The following is a 20102-nucleotide window of genomic DNA, read 5'->3' as shown; positions in this document are numbered from 1 at the left end:
GTGAGCGTGATCAATGGTACATGGACTATATTGGATCATGGATGTTCTCTTATTGAGTGGATTCTATCTCATGCACTTATGTATTAGTTGGATTTAGTATTCTTATTCTTGTTTGGTTGTGAACATTATATACTTATATCATATATACATTCATGAGGCATTGGTACCGCTAAGGAAATAGTGTTTTTCAGATATGATATCTTTAAAAAACCCTCTGTTGAAGATCAGGTGTCGGAGTGGAGTTATAGATATTGGTTCTGATATTGGTTATTGGATTGTATATAGATTACGAACCCCCATGGGTCCTACATCAGGAGCGGTGCTCAATAGATGTATATGGAGTTATGCAACAACCTCAGACGTATCACACCATGTTATCATTCTCATTGTATTTCATATATTATGCACCTTCTGTGTTGAACTTTCTTGTTTAATTTGATGTTTATCTATTCGGTCTTTCTTTTTTGTGCATGTACTTGGTATATGTGCTAATATTTAGAACTATTAGTGGAAATGGTATGGTCTACCATGTAGGACATTTTCTAATTACAGGTGACGTGCCCATAGTGTGTATTTTATATACCTTATTTCTACTTTTCTCAGTCGGCCTATGATACCTACAGATTACAAGTAAATTGTACTCATCCCTAATCATCCTTATAGTGTAGATATAAGTATGAGTGCACCATACGACAACTGATTTTTGGGTCGTAATTAGATACTTTTCAGGCAGTGGTCGCTCCTTGCTTTTAAAGTTGACCTTCTACCCCATATTATATAGTTTATGTCTTGTTCATATTTGGAGACAAAATTGTATCCTTTTTTGGATTATTAGTTGTATTTTTCAGACTTGGTTGTGTGCAAATTGTTCTTACACAATGACACCCGATTTTAGGATGGTATATGTATTGATTTGATATTCAATTTTTCATTACCTTTATGTATGTATGGTTTGACTTTGCTCTAGAATTCCTATCTTGGGGTTGGGTACTGTTTTCTCATTCATATTAGTTTGGGTGATTGGCTTACATATTAGTTTGGGTGATTGTCTTACTTGTCAAGGCGTAGCCATGATAAGTTCATTATAACCCTTTTATTTTAGATCCTGAGAAAATTGGTATCAGAAATATGTTTGCTGGTCTCATCAATTTAAGAACAAGGTGTCTAGTGGAGTATCACGAATCAGTATGTAGATGTCCGTATTTATCTTTAAGAGTCTATAATATATATTTTGGAAACTTCTTTTCTTTGTTTCACATCATGCGGATCTTTCATATCTTGTGTTCTAAATTATGTCTTACTCTTTTTTGCACTGGTGGTGACGACTAGATCCCATAAGGTTGGGGATATTGCACCATCATCCAAGGCGATATCCTAGTCTAGGGGGCAAGTTATGAGTCATGGATAAGCCTGAGGTAGAGGACGGGCACGAGGATCTACCCCTTCTAGTGGTAGTACTAGGGGATATCCCTTGACCCTCAGGTTGAACATGCTAGAGATATGGGGCCTACTCATGTTCCACGGAGTTCATTGACCCCAGTCTTAGAGGGTTAATTAATTTATTTGTTGACTCAATTTGAGATTGTTTCTTTGAGTGCACCTGGTGTTTCTCTAGCTTTGAGTATTGTAACTCCACCTATGCTAGAGCCTTCCTATGGTGTTCCTCTGGCTTTGAGAGTAGATCCTCCAGTGGTACTAATATCTGCTTATGGTACTCTATAAACTCTTAATGTTGTTCCTTTTTTTCCTATATCTGAGTATGGTATTTTAAGATTAGGAGTTTAACTTTCATCTATGTTACCCCTTCAGGTGGTAAGCCAACTAGATTCATTATTCCTCTTATTATTACAAGTACTATTATGTCTTCTGGGGATTAGAAGAGGTTTGAGAGATTCACTCATTTGGGTCTACCCAGGTTCAGTAGTGTTGTGGTCGAGGATGCCTATGAGTTCTTGATTAATTTTTGGGAGAAGCTGCGTAACCTTGGATCACTTGAGTCACAAGGAGTAGCTTACACTACCTACCAGTTGAAAGATTCAGCCATAGATTGGTGGAGGTCATTTGTTAGTTGCAACTTCTAGGCTCTCTCAAGATGACTTGGGATCAATTTGTTAAGGTTTTTTTGGACAGGTTTATTCTATTCAACTTGAGGATCAAATGAGAGATAAGTTTGGTCATCTGAAGTAGGGCTTCATTACTATTGCAGAGTATGGGGTATGTTTCCGTACCTTGTTTAGGTATTTTTAACCATTATTATCACTAAGTCTGAGGAGATTCAAAAGTTCATAAAGGGATTAGATATTTCACTTCAGTTGGATACTGCCTAGATGGTAGTTTTAGGGGTATTATTTTAGAGTAAAGTGGATCAAGTGAAGATGACTAAGTCTATTCTTTGGGCTTCTCAGGGAGTCACCAAAAAGGTCCACCATTAGGCCGATATTAATAGTCACACTTCTCAAGATAGAGATTTTTTAGGTTTTTGTGGGTATCATGGTAGACCAGTGTAGGCAGTCTTGCAGGGTTCATATAGTAGGTTTTTTGGTTCAGCATTTTAGGGTGTTCATTCAAGCTCAACCGTACCTTATCCTATTGAGTCGTGCCATAGAGTTTGCTATGTGTGTGATGAGTTTTGCCATCTATCTAAGGACTAACCCCACCCTGTTTTCTGGCCTTATCTTATATCGACGGTGAAAGGTGACCCTTAGAGAGGTAGAGGTACTACTAGAGGTGCACATAGAAAAGGTAGTGGTTCCCATGAGGGTGGTCGTGGGTAACTCAATTAGGTAGGGGACATGGATAGTGATATCATATACCTGCTAGACTAGAGGCAGAGGCTTTTGACACTGTTATAATAGGTATCATTCCCATTTGCTTCAGATCTACATCTATTTTATTTGATTTGGGGTCGACTTTCTCCTATGTCTCTTCATATCTTGCTTTGTGTTTTTTATTCTGCTAGTGAGCCTATTGTTGTGCCTATCTATGTATCTAACCCTGTAGGAGACTCTTTAGTGGTGGATCAGGTGTACTAATTCTGTGTTGTGACCTTCACTGAGCGTATGACCTAAGTAGATCTAATCATCCTAGATATGGTAGTTTTTGATGTCATCTTTGGCATAGATTAGTTAGATCCTTATCATTATATTCTAGACTGTTATACTAAGAGCATGACTTTACCTCTACCAGATGTGCCAAGGATAGCTTGGACGGGTGTGTTTAATTTAGGTCCCAAGAGAGTTATATCCTTACTTCAAGCTCATCCCTTGGTTGAGAGGGGATATTTGTCGTATTTGAGCCATATTCGTGACACTAATGTTTCTTCACCTTCTTCTTTGAATTTTGTTCGTATTGTCCATAAGTTCATCAATTATTCCCATGGATTTTCCTGATATTCCTCCTGATCGTGATACTTACTTTTCTATTGATTTTGAGTCGGTCACCATGTCTATATCTGTTCCTTTTTATAGGGTGGCCCCTGCAAAGTTGAAAGAATTGAAGGATCAGTTGTAAGAGCTATTGGATAAGGGATTTATCCAACCTAGTATTTCACCTTGGGGTACGCTTGTCATATTTGTGAAGATTAAGGATGGGTACATCTGTATGTGTAATCATTATCAACAGTTGAACAAGGTGACAGTTAAGAATAAGTATCCTCCTCCTCATTTTAATGATTTATTCGATCATCTTTAGGGTGCTTTATTATTTTTGAAGATTGATTTGAGATTTGAGTATCACCAGTAGAGGATTAGAGCTTCGAATATTCTGAACATAGATTTTTGAACTTGATACAGTAATTATGAGTTGTTGGTCATGTCTTTTGGGTTGGCCAATGCCCTAACCATATTCATGGAGTTAGGAACTGGGGGTTTTGACCATATCTCAACTCTTTTGTCATTGTATTTATAGATGATATCTTTGTTTACTCCAAGAGTGGGGGTTGATCACGCCCAAGCTACACCTTTAATTTGAAGATTATGTGGTCGATGTTAAATAAACAAAGGTTGGGGTCTAATCCCAAGGGAATACATGGAATTATGGCTCTTAACTATTGTAATCAATAGGCAGAACTGGAAAAGTAAATGGGGGTTTGTGGCGACAATATTGAACAACTAATATTAACTTTGATTTTAATTCAGTCGTAGAAGAATACTAGGGTGGTGTTCCCCTTGGCTTCTAACTCAGTAAGTTTCTCGTTCTCAATCCAACTATATAAATTTGTGCATGTAGAGTCTGGTAAGATAAGTATCACCAACCACATCTTAGCACTATTTAGTAAATATCACTCATCTCCTATCAGTATTAGAGTGTTTCCTTACCAACCCTTACCTTGGACCCCAGTTACAACTATATCCTCTCGGTCTCAAGTTGATTAAATAGGAGTTAACTAGATTAAGAAGACGGTACAAGTTATCTTATTTTGCCAGCTAACCCCAAATCATCGTTGATATTTTCTTTTTCCAATCTCTACCTCCCCCTCAGGTTTGTAGTGAATACAGGTGGGATCCTAATGTGTGTAGCCGCTAAGAAATCAATCAAAGGAAAGGAAACTCCAATACATGCAGAAACAATACTCTAGAAGGATTGAAAACTTCCCCTACTTTGTTATGTAGCCAGGGTTCCCATAACCCTAGCTAAGGGAGAATAGGCGTTCATGCTTATGTAATGATTAAAAGACACATAAAGGGTATTTATAGTACATAAGGATACCCTCAAAATCAAATACTGAACTAAAAGGACAAAATAGGTCGACAGCCACTTAATTAGGCCATATGCGGACTGCAAGTACCATATACGGTTTGCAATTACCACATCCAGTCCGCATGTGGACCCAGGTAAGTGCCAGAAAATTATCCTATAGTATTTTCTCTTTGGACTTTGGACTTTTGGTACTTACCTTACCCACACGCGGTCCACATGTAGACATAGGTAAGTGCTAGAAACTTTCGTTCAACTCTTGGACTCTCTAGATCTTCAATTTTGGTACTTACCTTAGTCACGTATAGACCACAAGTGCTACATGTGGTCCACATGTAGACATAGGCAAGTGTCCGATCTTCAAATTCTTGCAACCAAGCTTCTGGAATTCAACTTATGGTACATGCTTTGGTCACACACACCCAGTAATAGCCATAAATTCCCAAATAAGTAGCAAAAAATACCATTTTTCACCTTTCTCTTGAACTTTGCATCCAAACCTAGTTTCTTGCAAAACATACCAAAAGTACATCATATCTAGCAAAACAACCTAAGAAACTTGCATATTGTCATAGTTTTAGGCATCAAAAGTGCTATATTTCTATAGTACATCAACACCATCAACTTAGAACTTTTGTATGTCCTCTGGCAACACAACACAATAAAATAAAACTGTAACAACCCACAAAATTCTCTCGTAGTCTGAGCCTTAGAGCATGTCAAGTGAAGTATAAATCTGGTCTTAAAAGATTGAGAAGTGCCTTTCTAAGTGAGAAATATTTTGAACCGCATAAGATTACCCTAATATCAACTTTTTTCATGTAGAGCATTGAATAATCTTTCCATCAATACCAATTTTGTCAAAATCCAGCATCGTACGAGGAAGTTATGGTCGTTTTATTAAAAGCAGTTGGAACCACGTAGGTGCGACGGCTGGATTGATGGACCATCGAGCTTGTGATGGACCATCACCTAGACCATTACAACCAAGGCAGTGACTAGCCCAAGTGCGACGACCAGGACGACATACCGTCAAGACTGCGATGGACCATCGCTTGGACCATCGCCGCTGAGGCAGTGTGGCCTCATCCTGGCCAATGTGCGATAGATGATCCGATGGACCATTGGGATTACGACGGACCATTTCTAAGACCGTCGCATCGAGGCAGTGTGTTTTTTGGACTAATGTGCAATAGACCGTCAGACTAAGCGATGGACCGTTGCTTCGACCATTCCAGGCCCCGTTTAATATTTTTAACTCATTTTCAAAAGAGCTTTTTAGTCTTTTTACCACTCTTTTCAGCCCCTATTTATATCAAATCAAGGCTCACAACTTCATTTCTCCTCTTCAACATCAAAAGCTAGGGTTTCTACAAAATCAAAACCCTTCTTTCTTCTTCAAGAAAAATCAAGAGAAATCAAGAAATCAAGAATCTCTCCTAGAGCCTTCAAGAAAGAGTTTCCTAAGGTATGCAGATGTTGATTCTTGGGTCCCTTTCATCCAAAAATCTCAAGAATCCTTTTCTAAATTCAAATATTTTTATGCTTATGAGTTTTCATGATTTATGTGAATTGAAATTGGAGTTCATGCTATTATTGAGTTTTAATTCATGTTTTGTCTACAAAGTTTTCAAGCTTTGACCCTAGTATGTGATATTCATGAGATGTCCATGATAAACTTGCTTCAAGTTGCTTGTTAAGTGATGTGTTCATGTTAATTAAGTATAGGAGTTGTTGAATAAGCAAAGCATGCTCCCCATATGTTTTATAAAATGCTTATGTGAAAGAATTAGAGCCATAATAGCATGTTGATTAGAAGTCCCCAATTGTGTGCAAGCCCATGCATGCCAAGTGTTTGTTGAAAAGCCTTAGTGAATGAATTATGATATGATAGCATGAAATTCACCCAATTATGTGCTCTTCGATACATGCTAAGACTTTAATACATGCTAAGTGTTTGATGCAAGACCTTGTTGAATGGAGTATGAGCCAATAGCATGTCTCCCTATACTATCGTATGTTTATGATTCCTAGATGCTTGAAGAGATGCTTTAGTGATTGTGATGGTGAATGAATGTTCATGGCCTTGAATTATTCAAGAATGATTTTGTTCTACTTTTATGTCATTGAGTCCTGGGGGTATTTATACTCGACAAATTAGCTGCAGTCTAGAGCCAGTGTCAGTTTTCTCAATAATCTCAATCAAGCCACGATTCTCAGAACTTAGTAAGTTATAGAACTCTGTACCCTTGGATAGATACAAAACGTAAGAAATCTCAGTATTCTCAGTAATCTCAGTATCGCTAGTATTCTAGCCTTAGTTTGTACTCAGCTCAGATCTCGTAGTATTCAATTATTCAGTTCAGACCTCAGTAGTATTCGAGTAATCTTTTTAGAGCTCAGTATCATTAAGTCATATAATGAGATTCAGTAATATTTCATTAGATACAGAATCAAGTAAATTTAGCTTAACTCAGTATGATCATTTGAGAAACACGATCAGTATCAGATTCAGCTCAGTTTAGTTCAGTTCATAGTCTTTCAGTTGGCAGTAGGAGCTAGCATTGAGCGAGTGTAGGGATGGCGGCTCCCTATTAGAGAGGCAGAGTTGTTAGGAGCAATCCCTGAACTCCAGAACTGCATAGCCAGCGCAGGATGCAGGAGTCACCCATTAGAAAAAGGCTTGACTATTATACTTCCTTAGGCTTGACTTCCTGCGAGGGTCACCCTTTAGAGAGGCTTGACCAGAGAGGTCTTTACCCATGGCATGGTATAGACACCTTTCCAGCTGGGGTTACAGGTTGGACCCCACCAGTTTAGATTCGAGGCATGTCCGTTAAGTGAGCACTCCCACAGTTTCAGTTTTAGTATCAATCTTCAGAGTAGAACTCAGAACTCAGAAATCAGGACTGTCAGATACAGTCATCTATCTCAGTAAGGAACTTAGATAGTTCTATTAACTTATAGGCCACCCGCTAGATAGGAATGGTCCCACACAAAGTTATTGACTAATATCATTATCAGATCTAGTGATTACCCGTTATATAGGCTTGATCTCAGTCTCAAATTCAGTTGAGTAATCTTATTATTAGATCCAAAGATCACCCATTAGATAGGCTTGATCTTAAGCTTAGATTCAGTTGAGTAATGTCATTATCAGATCCAGAGATCACCCATTAGATAGGCTTGATCTCAGTCTCAGATTCAGTTAAGTAATCCCTTTATTAGATCTAGAGATCACTCATTAGATAGGCTTGATCTCAATTTCAAATTTAGTTAAGTAATCCCATTATCAGATCCAGAGATCACCCGTTAGATAGGCCTGATCTTAATCTCAGATTCAGTTGAGTAATCTCATTATCAGATCTAGAGATTACCCATTAGATAGGCTTGATCTCAATCTTAGATTTAGTTGAGTAATCTCATTATCAAATCCAGAGATCACCCTTTAGATAGGCTAGATCTCAGTCTCAAATTCAGTTGAGTAATCCCATTATCAGATCCACAGATCACCCGTTAGATAGGCTTGATCTTATTCTCAAACTTAGTTGAGTAATCCCATTATCAGATCCAGAGATCACCCGTTAGATAGGCTTGATCTCAATCTCAAATTCAGTTGAGTATTCTCATTATCAGATTTAGAGATCTTCCGCTAGATAGGTTTGATCTCAGACATAATATTTTCTTATCATTGATGGTAGATTCAGGGATCATCCGTTAGAGAGGTTTGATCTCAGATTCATTCAATCGAGAGTAGTAAGCTCAGTTTTCAGTCATTGATATGAGTAGAATCAGTTAACCAGCTTCAGTATCATCAGTTTCTAAGATCACTCACTAGATGGGACTGATCTCAATTTCAGTACTCAATTTTCTATATCAAGAGATTCAGTTATTCAGTATCTCAGTATTAGTAGTGAGTTCAGATGTTAGTAAATCAGTATTCGAGTTTTAGTATTTCGAGTTGCGATGTTTTCAATTATGGTTTGCGCATTTATGCATATGTCCTCATTCAGTATTCTCATGATTATTCGGTAAAGTAATTGTTTATGCGTAAGCCCTTGCATTTAGCTTTACCTTATTTTCATACTCGGTACATTCTAGTAATGACGTATTTACACTATGGTGTTTTATTTGACACCATAGGTTTAGAGGCACAAGATCCAGAGTACCCCCAGCAGCTCAGTCCCAATCAGCAGCAGTAGATGTAGCAGTGAGTCCTCTTCATTTGAGGATGATCCTTATTTTATTATCATATAAGATTTAGTTTATTTTCAGTAGATGGAGTTAGTTGGGGACATGTCCCATCAAATCCATAGTTCAGATAGTTTAGAGGTTTTTCAGATAGATGTATCAGTATTCAGTTTTCAGTTTTGAGTATTTTTTTGATGTTTTGAACCTTATGTCCAGTTTTTGTATTCATTATCTATATTATGCAGTGCTCAGGTATAGATATCAGTAGAGGGTTATCTTGTAGTCCTTTGGGATCGTGAGCACCGTGTGACATTCCGGTTTTAGAAAATCAGGTCATTAAAAAAACAAAACAAAATACGATGCTTAACTAGGATAATCTAAGTTATTTAAGGAACTAAATCAACACTTTAAGTTCAACCCAGAATACCCCCCTCCTATTTAATCTTTCAAAACCAATTGTGTAAAAATATATAGTACAACAATATGACACAATAGGATCAAGGTATGGAATTACATTAGAAACAGAAAATCGTGCATGTATATACAAGTTACACTACCCTGAATAAGTAAGAGGCTAGAAATATGACCCATGTGCCCTCACAACAAATAAGTCCCACTCACTCATATAAAATAATGCATGTCAATGCAAGGATAGTCAAGAGACACTCATACTCAAAAGAGAAGTTCCAATCAATATGCATAAAATATCATACACTTTCCCTTATTTTCTTTACCTTAGCTTTTAGACGATCAAGTTAGGATCACTATAGGACTTTTCTTGGCTTGTAATATAGGCTTGAGGGGTTGGTATGGTACATATGGATATCGAGTGACTAAGACTTCTTAGCACTACACAAACTTTTGAGGTCAACTTACTAACCATCTTTCTTTTTATTCCACCCTTATTTCTCCCTTTTTATTCTTTATTGCACATTTAAGTTGGGTATGGTTTTCTTATTCTTTATTTTTCACTTATTCACAATTTTTCTTTTTCTCTTTTCTTTTGATAACCAACCCAGCCCTACTATCTTTTACTCTTATTTTACCCTTATACATACCTATTTTACATCAAACGCCCCTATGATAGCGAGCCTCAACTTAGGTAATTTGCCTGAGTTAAGGTACACAATGTCCAAAAAGGAACGATCCAAAATAGGTTATTGCAACACAAATGGAAAGGTGGAAGGTGTAACAATAAAAATAGGCTATAAGGATCAAAATTAGGGATCAAGTGATTCAATTTACACAAAGAAGGTTATTTAGGCTAAAAGTAGACTATCATCAAAAACGGCCTATCATCCTTTCCAAACTAACTATCCTACAACCTAGGCAAGACTAATCAAGCAAGTTTTGGATTTGACACACAAAGGGAACTAAGTAGTATCTCACTCATACATGGCATAGAGTCAATATTACAAGCTACTACCTATTTGGTTCATGAAATTATTAACAAATGATTATCTTATCCCTAATCCTAATGCCATAAAAGATCCACAATGTTCACACATTTATACATTCATAAAGTTTTAAAATTTTGAAGGGGTATCCTTTTTCTTAAAAATCAATCAAAAACATGACAACTGCCCTAAATACTTAAAAATGTCCTAATTACACCAAAGCACAACATAATATGAAACAAAACACAATACGACACAAATTTTACCCTAGACATGTCAGTTCTACAACCATACCGCGACCGACAGAAAAAAAAAGCATGACAACAAAAACTTGCAGCAACTATGGTCTACCTCACTCTCAACTAAAAAACTGCATACTATCTCTAATGTACCAAAATAATATAAAATAATGGGAATGATAACATACCTAGGACACACTAAGCATGCGTTCATGAGCATCCCCAAATATGGTTTTATCCATTTACGGAAGCGATGGTCGTGGTGGTGCACAGCTAGAGGAGGCACCCACTGCTATCTTGTCATGTCTCTACCTCTCAGTAAATGTAGTCTCATAAGAATCATAGGAGGTCTTTTCATAGCTTGCTCATATGGCATATCTAGATCCTGCATGTCCCTCTCTCGGACTCTCTAGGTCCAAACAATGGATACCACCTCATCATCCTCCACAAATAGGTCAAAATATTTTGGTCCAGGCAGAGGGGTCAGTTGTACAACTGGGGGTATAAACGGAGGTATGGCTGATGTATGGCTCTCAGTCAGTGAGCACACCTCAGCTCTAAGTTTATCCATCTTCTCTTTAATAGCTCCTAGATCTGGCATCTTAATCACCGTGAACCTATTTGCCATACGTCTCTCAAATGCATCAATATTTCCATGTAGATCAACATATAGCTATGACATCGCAGCTGTGTATGAAGACTTCCATTGATACTCTATCATCTTTAGTCTTTTCCAAACCCATGGTCAAATCTACTCATACAAAGTAGCAACCTCTATCTATGCATTCTCCAGTTGTCTAGTGGTGGCGCTCTGGCTATCCACTAAGCTCTGCAAGAATACATGAGAAACTTACACCATACCTAATGTAGAAGATAAAGTGGATGGGTGAGTTATCCCTGAAGATATGCCTACTGGCTCTAAGGTAGAAGCTGAGGCCGTTGTGGATGTCGTTGGGGTTCCCTCACCCTGTGTACTAACCTCGTGGGTCTATCTCTACTCCCCTATCATAAAATCTTTACCTACTCCTATATTATCTCTCCCTCTCTAAACCTCGTTATGCTCTGTAGGTATTGATAGGCCCTCAGATAGGGTTAGGGTTTGGTAGTAGGCCCATTAGGTCTCCTGGGAAGGGTTGAGCATATTAGATCCTTCATTATCTTTATTTGTGTAGTGGCTGCCACATGTACTCTCTCATCAACTCTAGGTATCTCTAGTATAATGGCATCATCACACAATCTCTAAATGATACAAGGAAATGGTAAATTTTTCATCTCCCCAAAGGCTTTATCATGAATCTCGTGTCGAGGATGGTAGAAAAGTCAATATTATACTTGGCCATCATACTAGCAATCAGCGTGGCTTTTTCTTAAGTCAAAACATTATCTGAAGTAATTAGGAACAATCTATATCTGATGATTAACCACTAAAACATAGCAACAAAAGTCATTGATGCCTTCTTTATCATACCATGTCCCTCGATCCAAGGGGTCTCATCACCCATAGGTAAAATATAGCTAGATATCTGCCTATCTATCTCAACTCTCTCATGTTATGCTCAGCCTCCCTCATAATATATTTATCACCTATGACTCTCAGTCTGTAGTCATACTCTACTGTGGATACTAAGGAAATATAGTCTATACTAAAGAGAACTTGTCGGTCTATACCAAAGACCTTTGATGAGAACTTGACCCCTCTTACAAAGGTCTCCTCAAGCTGTGGCTGCTTTATATGCCTCATCAAACCTATAAATCTACACATCATAATAATTATTGTGGCACGATATGATGCATAAAACACTCATACCAAAGTAGGGTTGTATAAAATGAGTGGTCTATCCATCTACTCAAAAGTGATGATATTCAAAGGCTACCCATAATAGTGGCACTCTACTCAATGAGGATATCTTAGTCCTACGCTCCTAAAAAATGAGCCTTTTAGGCTTTTCAGTCTATGAAATACGACCGTCTATATCAAATATAATTTGCATTCCCTCTACATACTACCTTGGGTTACCTTCCTCAAGAGGTACCTCTAAGGTATGTATAGGGGTGGAACTCTGTCCTTATTGTACTGGTGTATCCTCATCTGGAATCAGCACCTCATAAGAAGCCTTTCTCATTCCTTCCTCAGATAGAGGTATACCTAATAGCTATGCATGATCTATGGTACCCTCTTCAGACTGGGGTACTACTGATGACTCCTCCTGATCTACAATCTTAGACGAATCCTGAGACCCCTCCTCAGACTGGGGTCCTAAGAAACACCCAGTAGAACTGGATTTTAATCTTCTTCATCCTCATCATCATCATCACTCGGCAGAGAAAAATGTAGAGGTGATCTCTCAGCTGACTTCATCCTCAATTGGGCTATAGCTGCCTGGACATCCTGAATGGCCTCAGTTAGAGACCTAGGTCAGGTAAAGGGAGTCTTTCTACCCCATAGTGAGTGCTTAGGTAAAGGCTCTCTCATAGTGCCCAAAATAATGGACTCTGCTGTTTTGTGCACTTTGGCCTCTAGTCATTTTATATGTTACCCCGACGGCAGCTGCTCTAAGTTGTGCAATAGGGTACTTCTCCACCAACCCACTAGACTTGGGGTACTCATCTTGTCTTCTCGATGTATAGACCTTGTTATTTGCGTCTTTGGGTGCCATGTGTACCTGAGAAAACATGTGTTAGTTTCCAATAAAAAGGGGGATTGTAAAATTCAAAGAACAACTCAAAGTTTGACAGCTTCAAGTTTTCCTTCAATTTTGACATCCCTATACTTGAATAAGGTCCCAGCAATTCCAATGTTCATATGCTATATCCAAATTAACATTTGTCATCATCACAACTATACCAAACTCTTAGTATTCCTTCATATTTTTAAAGTACCACTTTTAGGTAGGGCATAATTTTGGGGTGGAGTCTAAGGAGTATGTCCTACATACACATTTTAGTATAGAAAAGGCTCCTAAATAAGAATCTTTTGTGGTTACAATATATATTGCATGAAAATAAATACACCAACTACTTGTATTTAATTTCAACATATAGTACTACGAGTAGGAGCCAAAACATTACCTTTTAGAAGCCAAACACGGAAGTCCACTATAAAGAGGTGAAGTAAACTTGAAGTTGGAACTAGTGTATAGAACTTTCAAACAAGTTGATACCACAAACAAATGCTGATTTAGCCATTTTCTTAGAGAGGGAAAAATCTATAATTTGAGAGCGAAATTTAGGTTTTAAGAGGAAGAATAAAATTTTGAGGATTTTGATGAGTTAAAATGAGTTTAAATGAGCTTAAATAGCATGATTTGGGTGATTTAGGTCTTTTTTAAAAATAGGTGGTCTAAAATTTTAAATAAAATTTAGGCCCACAAGTGGCCACTTGCAGGCCGCATATAGTATATGCGGTCTGTATGTGCATACAACAAGTGGGCCATAATTTTCTACCCAACCTCTTGCTGTCGAGACTTCACATTTTGATACTCACCTTGATACTTATGGGTCCATAACTTGTAATTACGACTCCATAAATAGGATTATGTATCAAAATCTAGAATTTCTAGTTTTAGTGGGGCCAGTCTAACCATTCTACCCTCCTTGTATATTTTGTGGTCAACATCATCATGGATAGTGTGAGAAAAAGATGAGCCAATGTTTTATGTATGGTCAAATCGAGTATATGCAGTGGGATTGTCCTTCTACAGTTTCTTCTGGTCCAAACAAGGTTTTTGTTGCCTTTTCTTCAGCTCCTGCACCAAAAGGTGCTACTTTTGGCTTTGGCACTGGTCGAAACCACCTTTATGCTATCACTACTAGTCAGGAGTTCGAGTCATCTCCGGATGTTATTACTAATATGTTAAAACTCTTTTTCTATAATATGTACTATTTACTTTATCTAGGGTCCTCTCTCTCTTATGTAACACTATTAGTGGTTATTAATTTTGGTTTTGGTCCTGAGTGTATATTGAAACCCTTTTATGTTTCTACCCCTGTAGGAGACTTTATGGTTATCAGAAGGGTCTGGGTGTGTTATATCTGTTGGTAGTAGAGAAACTCTGGTAGACTTAATAGAGTTGGACATGGTTAATTTTGATGTTATTTTAGGGATGGATTGGTTGCACTCATGCTATGCTTTGTTAGACTATTGAACCCATAAGGTCATCTTTAATTTCCCTAATGATCCAGTTATTGAGTGGGAGAGTGGTTCCCTAGCTCCTACAGAGAGGTTCATATCATATCTTAGAGCTTGGAGATTGATCTCCAAAGGATGTCTCTATTATTTGGTTTGGGTTAAAGATTCTTACTCAGAGGGTTCTTCTTTGTATTTCATCCCTGTGGTGAATGAATTTCCTGAGGTTTTCTCTAATGACTTTCCTAGTATTCCTCCTAATAGAGAGATTGATTTTGGTATTGATCTTGTTCTGGACACTCGTCCTAAATCTATTACCCGTATAGAATGGCTCTGGCTGAGTTAAAAGAGCTTAAGGAGCAATTAAAGAATCTTTTAGATAAGGGCTTCATTCGTTCTAGTGCGTCTCCGTGGGGTGCACTGGTACTATTCGTGCGTAAGAAAGAAAGTTCCCTTTGGATGTGTATTGATTATCGGTAGTTGAATAAAGTAACGATAAAGAATAAGTACCCTCTTCCTAGGATAGATGATTTATTTTATTAGGTCCAAGATGCTAAGTTATTCTCTAAGATCAATTTTTTATCTGGGTATTATCAGTTAAAGATTAGAGAGGTGGATATCCCTAAGACAATTTTTCTTACCCGATATGGCCAATTTGAGTTCTTGGTGAAGTTGTTTGGTTTGCCGATGCCCCAGTGGTGTTTATAGACTTGTTGAATAGGGTCTTCCATCAGTTTTGAATTTTTTTGTCATTATCTTTATTAATGACATCTTGGAGTACTCTAAGAGAAAGGTAGATCATGCCAATCCCCTCCGTCTTATCAGTAGTTGTATGCCAAGTTCTCTAAGTGTGAGTTATGGTTAAATGTCATAACTTTTTTGGGTCATGTCATGTCTGTTGAGGTGATTATGGTGGATCCTTAGAAAGTTTTTGTAGTTAAAAAGTGGCCTATACCTACAACTCCAATCGATATTTAGAGTTTCTTGGGTTTAGCTGGTTACTATAGGAAGTTCGTCGAGAGTTTTTCTTGTATTGCTGCTCCATTGACCAAATTGACTCAGAAGAAGGTGAAGTTCTTGTGGCTTGATTCTTACAAGGGTAGCTTTGATATGCTAAAAGATAAATTGACTTCAGCTCTGATCTTGACTCTACCTGAGGGTATACAGGGATTTGTGGTCTATTGTGATACATCCCGGGTAGTTTTAGGTAGTGAGTTGATACATTATGGTAAGGTAGTTGCCTATTCCTCTAGACAATTGAAGGTTCATGAGAGAAACTATATGACTCATGACTTGGAATTATTAGTTGTAGTATTTGGGTTGAAAATATGGCATCACTATCTGTATTGGGTCCATGTTGGTATCTTTTCTGACCATAAAATCCTATAGTACATATTCACTCAGAAGAAGCTTAATCTCAGGCAAAGGAGATGGCTTGAGTTGCTGAAGGATTATGATATGAGTCTTCATTGTCATCCAGATAAAGCTAATGTAGTTGTTTATGCTCTTAGCAGGTTATCCAGGGGGATTTTACCTCAAGTCGATAAGGATAAGCGGGAATTGGTGAAGGATGTTCGCCGTTTGGCTAAACTTGGAGTTTATCTCTTGGGCTTTAAGGATGGTGGTGTGTTTGTGCAATAGGTAGTGCAATCATCTCTTGGTTTGGAAATAAAGGAGAAGCGGGTATTGGATGCTCTCTTGATAAAGATCAAGGATGATGTGGGTAAGCAGAAGATGATAGCTTTCGAGGTAGGCGATGATGGAATATTTTGGTGCAAATAGAGGTTGTGTGTTTTGAATGTTGCTGGATTGCGAGAAAGGATTTTGGCTGAGGCCCATAAGTCATGGTATATGGTTCATCTCGGTTTGACAAAGATGTAACATAATCTCAAGGAAATGTATTGATGGAATAACATAAAATGGGATGTAACTGAGTTTATGGCTAAGTGTATGGTGTGTTTTTAAGTGAAGGTGGTGCACATAAGGCCTGGTGGGCTATTTCAAAAGATTGAACTACCAGTATAGAATTGGGAGATAATTAATATGGATTTTGTTACCGGCCTTCTATGGTCTTGAAATCAGTATGACTCCATTTAGGTCATCGTGGATAGGATGACTAAGTCCGTTCACTTTTTGCCAATGAGGACTACTTATTTTTTTGAGGATTAGATGAGGTTGTTCCTTCAGGAGGTAGTAAAGTTGCATGGTGCGCTTGTCACAATTATTTCAGATTTTGGTACTCAGTTCTCATCGCATTTTTCACACTCTTTTCACTGTGGTTTGGGGACCAATAAAAGTCTTAATACAACTTTTCACCAACATTCAAAAGGACTATTCAGACTTTAAAAAATATGTTGTGAACCTGTATGATTAATTATGGTGGTAATTGGTTTGACCATTTGCCTTTGATTGAATTTGCTTATAAAAATAGTAAGCATTCTAGCATTGGTATGGCCCCGTTTGAGGTGTTGTATGGTAGGAGGTATAGATCTCCTATTGAGTGGTTCGAGGTTAACGAAGCTGAGATATTTAGCCCAGATTTAGTTCACCAAGCTATGGAGAAGGTGAAGGTAATTCAGAATAGGCTTAAGACAGCCCATAGTCCCCAAAATTCCTGTGTGGACATGAAGCGAAGGTATATAGAGTTTGAGTTTGGAGATTGGGTGCTCTTCAAAGTATCCCTCTTGAAGGGAGTAATGCAGTTTGGAAAGAAGGGAAAGCTCAGTCCCTGGTATGTTGGACCGTATGTGGCTTTGAGAAAGGTTGTTAATGTTGCATATGAGTTGGAATTTCCCGTGTCCATGTAGAAAAAATGTGTAGGTGATCCTTCGTTGGTTGTCCCTTTAGAGTACATTGGTATTTAGGATTCTTTGTCCTATGAGGAGGTCCTGGTAAGGATCTTGGATCGGCAAGTTCGCTAGTTGCGAATAAAGGCGTGGCCTCAGTGAAGGTTCTATGGCAGAACCAAAAGTTCGAGGAAGCTACTTGGGATGCCAAGGAGGACATAAAGTTCAAGTATCCATTCCAATTTTCGATTCCAAAAAATCATGCTTGAGGTATGTGTTGTTCCTAACATCTTAGTTTTATGTCATTATTAAAGGTAGATTGTGAATTCCTTTGTGTTTTGTTTTCTGTCTTAAGGATAGGATTAGATACGTTTTGAGTTAATTATGGTTGTAGTGCCTCATCCCATCATTCGAGGATGACTAATCCTAAGGAGGGAGACTGAAACATCCCAAACTTTGGCCCTTGCAAACTTCTTGTGTCTTGAACCCTCTGATCATCATAAGACTCACACACTTGACTCGTATGGTATGGGTTCGGGTCTAGGATCCTAGTACAATGCTGTTCAGTGTAATATTGGCCAAGTTCTGTACTTGGTATGAGAAGACATCATATGAATCATATGTACATGATACGAGAGGTAGGGTCCAAATCATATGTTGTCTAGTGTCTAGCCTTTGATATTATTCTTATGGTACAACTTGAAGGGTACTAGTCATATGGTTAGGGTACGATTTAGTCTAAGGAGTCTTATGTTGGACAGAATATGATATCTAACTTTCTGATCAAGTTACAAATAGAGGGTACCACTAGTATGATGTGGATATGAGTGAGGGGTCCAACCGTACCCTCCTGCGTCCTTTTTACACCTTTTAAGCTTAGGGTACTTTAGATATTTTCCACCCTAATCCCTTAATACCCCATAACTTATAACACTATTTGGTCTCTCATTCTACACTTTGGAAGATCAAAACACCCTCTAAACACTCTCTAAAAACCTCTCTAGGAGATTGGGATACGGTTTCTTCAAGGTGGTCATCTAGAGGGTTAAGGATCAAAATCTCTCAGTGAATCTTCGTGACTCAGGAATGTGACTCTTCCTTTGTTGTTAGTTCAAAAAAATCATTTGTTTTAAACATTGTTCTTGAATCATAAATGGGGTTTTTAAAATCCATAGTTGAGGGTTGAATGCATAATGTTAAGTATTGTTCTCTCATGATTTCACTTGTGTTTATATATGTTTTTTATGATGGTTTTACACATGTGGGTGCATGGTAATTGTGGTTTAATAAATGGGTCATGGTTAACCCTAACATAATGGTTTTTGACTTGAATAATGGTTTGATAATGGTATGCCTTCAACCTATTTATGAAAATATCTATAAGAAGAATCTTGTCATATGATGAATTATGTTTTGAACTAACATAAGAATATTAATGAAGGATGAATGTTTCTGTAAAGCTCTTGATGACCATAAATTGAATTAAATTGTAAGTTGAACTAAGGCATTGGCCTAATAATTTAAATGGTTGGATTAATAGTTATGTATATGTGTAATGAATGTTTTAAATTAGTCTATAAAGCAGGATGTTTAACCGGGCCGTGAAAGTGGAGTTCGAAGGACTAACACTAGAAACTGCGCTAGCCAGTGCAGGTATCTGTTTAATCGAGAGGTTCGAGTCCCCAATATTGTATAAATTGAAGCTTAAGTCACCTTGATTATACCAGAAGGTTCGAGTCCCCCATAATGGCATATACGGTTGTGGATATTCTCTAATTCGTGCGGCTATATGCACTAGGGCCCTTTCAGCTAGGGGAGATCTAGGCCCTTATACCCGTGGGTACCTTGTTATATGACGGTTATGCTACATAGACTAGGTTAAGGTTTTCAAAGTTCGTGCTAAGCTTTATTTCCTATCTCGGCATGATATATATATATATATATATATGATTTCATATGATGATTTGACATGGTTTTGAATGATGGCTTTATTTTATTCATGTATCCCTAAGTTACATGCTAGCGCTCTAACCACTAATCATCTCCAGATGTTGTATCCCCACAAGATGCAGGTCCTAGAGCTTCTTCTACTTTACCTACTCCGTGATCAGGTGTCTGAGTGGTTCGTGAGTGGATATTAAAGTGGTGAGCTTCCATACTTCAAAAGGCTTCATTTCATGATCTTCATATTCTATGTCTTAGACTTGTTTAAACTCTGGTTTTGGCTATTTTCAGGGGCATGTCCCGACATTTAATTGACTTTAAAATGTAGAGGCTTTGTTGGATTACTGCGGACTTGGGTGTTTTGTTTGGTGGATTGGTTTTGACATTCATGAGTTATCATTTGTCTTATTTTTGCTCTATCTTAATGCATATTTGGAGTTCATCCGGCACTTATGGTTGTTATGCTGGTTAGGTTAGGTGAAGGGGATGATCTCCATTCCACATGGGACTTGAGATACCCGTCACGGCCAGGCGCTGGTTCAGGTCGTGATATTCATCTCCTCTATCATTTTCATTTGGGGTGGTTCAGAAGGTACTTGCTTTTCTAAGTGGGCTGGCAGGTACAAGATCCACGCCTACAGTACCTGCTTACCAGTTTTTTGGGTACAACCTATTTCTACTTTTGCTCCTATGATGGATGATGTCTTAGTGAGGGATAAAGGTT

This window comes from Capsicum annuum, chromosome 7 (genome assembly GCF_002878395.1).
Source record: "Capsicum annuum cultivar UCD-10X-F1 chromosome 7, UCD10Xv1.1, whole genome shotgun sequence".
In the NCBI taxonomy this organism is placed as follows: domain Eukaryota; kingdom Viridiplantae; phylum Streptophyta; class Magnoliopsida; order Solanales; family Solanaceae; genus Capsicum; species Capsicum annuum.
The sequence above is the reverse complement of the archived record's forward strand: the minus strand, read 5'-3'. Positions refer to the sequence as shown.